Below are 6,000 nucleotides of genomic sequence, written 5' to 3' on the forward strand. Positions count from 1 at the left end.
ATTGGCAATAACCGAAATACTTATATTAGAGAAAGAGGTGAATAAAGTAGGCCACTTGATTTGATGATACTACTGATTTGATGATATTATGAAATATTAAACAACTCAAAATGATCTTTGTGAGAACTAGACTCATAGGGAAGTGTATATGATAGTAATTAGAAAATAAAGACAGATTATAGATAGAAAAGATACAGATTAAAAGATCATATGCACACTATAATTATAAGAATGTAAATTGGAAGAGAGCCTGAAAAAATGAGAATATTTACCTGGTGCTTGCCATGTGACAGGCCTTGTCCTACTAAGGGGACTTAGAAACATTACTTTCCTAATCCTCAAAACAACCTATAAGGTGGGTACTATCATTTCCCATTTTGTGGATGAGGACACAGAGGTTAAGTTGTGGAAGGTTACAGAGCTGCCTAGTGATAGAACCAGGCCTTGACCCCATGTAATCTGGCCCCATGTCTCCCTTATACCATTTTACTGCTCCTACACTACTGGACCAGTTCCCTTCCACCCCTCCCCTACTCTCATGCTACGAGCAGTCCCCTTATACTACTCCAGTCTATCTCAAGATAAGGAACTACAGATCATTTCCTATTTTGGTTCCCCCCCCCCCCACTATAACCCTTATTCTTTATTGTCTAAAAATTTAACGCAAACAAAAGAATTAAAATCAATGTGACCACTTTGATCATATTACATGTGTATGTAATGTATGGTTTTAAGGTCAGATCGATTTTTAGTGAATCTTTGCTAGGCAATGTTCTTAATGACCATGAGAGAATATTTTCACATTGTGTCAACTGAGAAAAGGACAGACATTCAGCTTCATCTAAGAAAAGTCACTTAGTATGTGATTGTGATTATTTGATCCGTTGACAAGCAGCTTCAATAGATTTAGCCCAAAATAATGACGCAATTAAGAACTCAGTGTTTTGCTTATGTGTCCTAATTTAAGAAAACATTTATAGGTGAGAGGATATGTCCGGGAATGCTTCAAATTAGTAATGAACAGAAGTATAGATAGGGCAAGACTGGCCGATGGATTGATAATTATTAAATCTGTATAATGAGTTCAGAGAGATTCATTTTACCATCCTGGCTACTTTTGTGTATACTCAAAACTCTTCATAATGAAGGTTTTTTAAATTACACTTACTATGAAAAAATGATGACATCCAACGTTATTGATGCACTACTGATGTGATTACAATCCTCAAAGACTGTTTCTTGGGACTTTATAATCATATGTACCATAGAATAGAATAGTAATTAACAAATCTGATTTTTTAAGGTAGTTGCATTTTTGAATATCCAAAATTTAACTTATTCCAAGGGAAATTTTAGTAACATAGGTTTGAACTATCAAATTATAAATTTCAAAAAGTTTAAAACATGAATCATATAAATTTGTAGTGAGCACCTGTCAAAGATGTATTTAGTCCATTAATAAGAGTATCAGCAGGATATTAGAGCTGGTTCAAAGGAGGATAGGAAAGATTGGTAAATATATAACTAGTGGAAAAAAGAACATCAAAATACACCTTCTGGTCAATTTTCTACAAGATAAATAAATTGTAAGCTTTCAGGTTATCTTTTCTAACAAACAAAATCATTTTCCTCTAAATCCACAAGTTAAGATTAAATTTATGGAGTCTGGGGCCAGCCCCAGTGGTTAAGGTCAGCGTGCTCACCTCTGGTGGCCTGGGTTCAGTTCCGGCACAGACCTACATCACTTGTCTGTCAGTGGCTATGCTGTCGTGGCGGCTCACATACAAAAAGAGGAAGATTCCCAGCAGATTTTAGCTCAGGGCAAATCTTCCTCAGGAAAAAAATAAATAAAAATAAATTTATGGAGTCTGGGCCCTAATCAATAGTAAATAATAGGCTAAAAGCACATCTCTTAGAATCGGATGACTTACCAGGTGTGTTAGACAATGCTGTAGTGTCTAATGTGGTTTGAAAGGGCATGTAGCACTCTTATTGTCTCATTTCTAGGTTCTGGATAGTTTTTCTTAATAGGACTTCACTCCCCAACAACTATTGCAGTTTTTTTTTTTTATCGTCAAGTCTCAACCAGAAAATTATGTACTGGATTCCACGTGTCATCATTTCACTTTGAGTTCAGTGAAATTGGCAAGGGTTTATTAAATGCCTTCTTTGTGCCCAGGTTTCTATACTGGGTTCCAGGTTGCCAGAATAAAGACAGCACTTTCCTAACTAGTCTGGAGAAGCCAGAATATAGACCACCGCCTTGCAACTGCAGTGTTCCAGTATGCGGCCAGTATGCGGTCAGTATGATGTCTTCAGTCTCAGTTTTTCCTTCTGTGAAGTGGGAATTCCTACCTGACCTATCTCATAGGTTTGTTCTCTTGCTCATTTAAATCAAAATATGTGAAAACACTTTGAAATAATAATGGCATGTTAGCATAAATGAATATCATTATTAGTTTGGGCCTAGAGTCTAGGCCTATGCTTATCCTCACTACAAATACAGGCATTGGATCTTAGGGTTCCCTTTTTCTAGGGTTTCACCTCAGCTGCAGAATTTGGCGAACAGATCTATATTGCAATCTACACTTTTCATGTAAAACCCTTGTTTTCCCATGCTGCACCAATCTTGAGGTAAAAGTGAGAATTTTAGAAATCTATCTCTGGCTCCAACCCCCACAGGCTTTCTTGTCCAGGACCAGCTCTCTCTGTCCTTTAAAGTCACCTCCTGGAGTGTCTCCTGTACTCACTGGGATGCCATATCCTCCTTTTCTTAACTCTCTTTTGAACCCTCCACTGGCTAAAGAGCTGTCTGAGAGAAGCTCACAGCTGCCATTGCAGATGGTGTCTGCTGTTAATGACATTGTTGCCCACACCAAGACCCTGTCACCCACTGCCCTTGAAGTTACTTGTGCCTCTTAAAACCATAGATGCCTTGGTGATGCTGAGCTGAGACCATGCTGAACCAGCCCTACCAGGGGACCCTGCGGTGACACCTGCAAGTGGAACCTCTAAGGTTCCACCAAGACAGCTCATTTTAGCTACTGTCGGCAGATGGAGTAGCGACAGTGCTGGCCCCATCTCTTATCTCTTATTGACACCCAGAACTGACTACATAATTTGCATGGCCCAGTACAAAATGAAAATACAGAGCCCTTTGTCAAAAAATTAAGAATTTCAAGATGGCGACAGAGGACACTAAGTCAAATGCAGGGCCCTTTTGAGTGTTGGGCTCTGTGCACGCCACAGGTCACATGCCCACGTAGCTGGTCCTGCTGACACTCTGAGACTGTCTTGAAGATGCTTCCCAGAAAATAAATTGCTTCTTTCACCTTTGTGCCACACAGTGTTAAATTGGGCTTAATACGAGCCCAGCGTCTTTGAGATTGTGTGTCTAACAAAAAAAATGAGCTCTTTGGGTTTGGTTGTTACTGTTGCTGTTGTTGTAGTTGCTGCTGTTTACTCCCATGGCCCTCTCCACTGGACCCAGGCATGATGACCCGTGCTCTACTCTCAGTTCCCACCTTCTACCCCCACCCCATGCCTGGCCACGGTCCTGCACCTGAACTTCTTTCCTTGGGATGAGTTCTAGTCAGCACATTTCCTCAGCCTCATGCAAGTGGGCTAATGGTGATGGCCTGCTCTGAGCCCCCCTTCAGACAAATCAAGCAGCTGAGGCACCCACACAGTGATTGAGGCACCCAACAATTCTGGCAACTTGATAGCTAGAAGCCGAGAAACCCCTATGTCAAAACTGCTAGCAGTTTTCTGTTTAAAGGAGAGGCAGTGTTCAACCTTAGTGCTCAAGTTAATCTTTCTTTTGGAATATTTGTGGCTGTTTTGGACTTGCACAGGAAACAGATCCTGCCCCAGAATAGGAAGGTTGAATCTGAAGGGGTGCCATTCTTAAGGGTGAGCTACATGCCCACAGGGATGCTGAGGAGGGGAGAGGAGGATTTCTGCCTTCCTGCGTGTGATATTGTGATAAGAAATATATATTTGGTCTTCATCCCCATATCTGGGACCAAGTTCCTAAAACCGTTGGAATTTTCTAATTGTTGACAGCAGCAAAGGTGTCTTTTGCTACATTAATGAAGTCACTTTTGGAATGCACCTAAGATTGGGGGCTGGTTGCCAGGAGAACAAAACAGGTGATTAGCAGACTGGAACTTCCTGTCCCACCTGCCTGAGGTCCACAGAGGGCAGAGGGGCTGAAGGTTGACTCAGTGGCCAATGACCGAATCAATCATGCCTATGTAATGAAGCCTCCATAAAAACCCAAAAGGACAGGGTTTGAAGAGCTCCTAGGTTGGTGAACACAGAGGGATTCAGGAAAAATGGCTTTCTCAGAGAGGGCATGGAACCCTCGGCCCTTTCCTCATACCTTGTCCTACATATCTCTTCCATCTAGTTGTTTCCGAGTTATATCCTTTTATAATACACTGCTAATCTAGTGAGCAAAATGTTTCTCTGAATTCTGTGAGCCCCTCTAGCAAGTTAACCAAGCCCAAGGAGGGGGGTCATTGTGTAGCCACAGGCCCTCCAGGACCAATTCAACCGACTCGACCTCATCAACAGAGTAATTAAGGAATTGTCTTTCCGAAAATTTGCAGTCACCAGCCAGAGCATGCACGGAAGAAGAAATCTTGACCTGAAATGACCACAGAAGCAAAGATTCTTCTTCCCACAGAACCAAAGGACCATTACATGACCCGAACTTAAAAGTCAGACTCTTATCAGAAGCGAAGGGTCCATCATTCAGGAAGATTTGGTATTAAACTTCCTTCCCCACCTTACCATGTTTAGAGCCTCATCGTAAATGTTTAGAACCTCATCATAAATGTTTAGAATCTCATCATAAATGTTTAGAACCTCACCATAAATGCTCAAAGCACACCAATCAAAAGCTGTCCCGCCAGCGTTTCCATGCACCATCCTGTTCTCCCTAACCTCTTAAATTTTGCCCCAAATCCTGAATCAGGGAGACAGATCTGAGGGCACACACTCCATCTCCCTGCAGATCTGTTCCACAGAATAAAGCTGATCTCTCTTCCCAAAGGCTGATGCCGTAATTAATTGGCCTGTTTGTGTGCATTGGGCAGAGAACCACAATTTTGTGCAGTAACGATTGGAACCTCCAGTCTATAGCCAGTCAGTCAGAGGAACAGGTGACCCGCAATTGGTGTCTGAAGGCAGGTGGGGGACAGTCTTGTAGGACTGAGCCCTTAACCTGTGGAATCTGACAGTATCTCTGGGTAAATAGTGTCAGAATTCTGTTGAATTGTAGGACACCCAGCCAGTGTCTGAGAATTGCTTGTAGTTTGGGGGGAAAACCACACATTGGAAACTGGTATTTCTGGGCAAAGGAGTGATAAGGGACTGGATCAAAGGAAGAGAGTTAGCCTATGTAACAAGGTAAACAGTAGGAGGCAAAGGAGAGCGTGAACCTTCAGGTGACTCTTCCTGTTACTCCCAGCCGTTGTTTAATCGGGGAAGAGGCTGTGTGCTTGCTTGTGGCAGGGATAGCACTGTTTGGAAAGGCTGTTAAGTGATGGCAAGAGTATCCTTCCAGGGAGCATCTGGAGACAAAATCATGGCTGAGGCAAGCACAACCTCAGGACAGACAGGGAGACAGGTTCAAATCATCTGGGCAGTGTCTGAAACACTTGTGGAAGAGAACTCAGTGAAAGTCTATCTCCCATATAAAGGTGTAGACTGTGTCATTGGGTAAAAATGGAAGGGTGACCCCTGCCAGCTGGAGAGGTTGACAACATCTGGTTCCATGTGTTTTGCCATCTCAGACATGCCCCTTCAAGTTGGTGCCTGTACCCTGTCCTAGGATTTCTGGCCCTGGTGCCCTTACCTTTCCCATTACATGACATCTGTCCAGCAAAGTTAGGAGAGACTTCAAGGGCAATGGCAAGTAAATAAGTTTCAGCTGACTCATCTCTTGATAGCCTGTTGAAATTTTCATATCTGTTTCTAAGACAAAAAACTCTA

The sequence above is a fragment of the Equus caballus genome, chromosome 1 (genome assembly GCF_041296265.1).
Source record: "Equus caballus isolate H_3958 breed thoroughbred chromosome 1, TB-T2T, whole genome shotgun sequence".
Taxonomy (NCBI): Eukaryota; Metazoa; Chordata; class Mammalia; order Perissodactyla; family Equidae; genus Equus; species Equus caballus.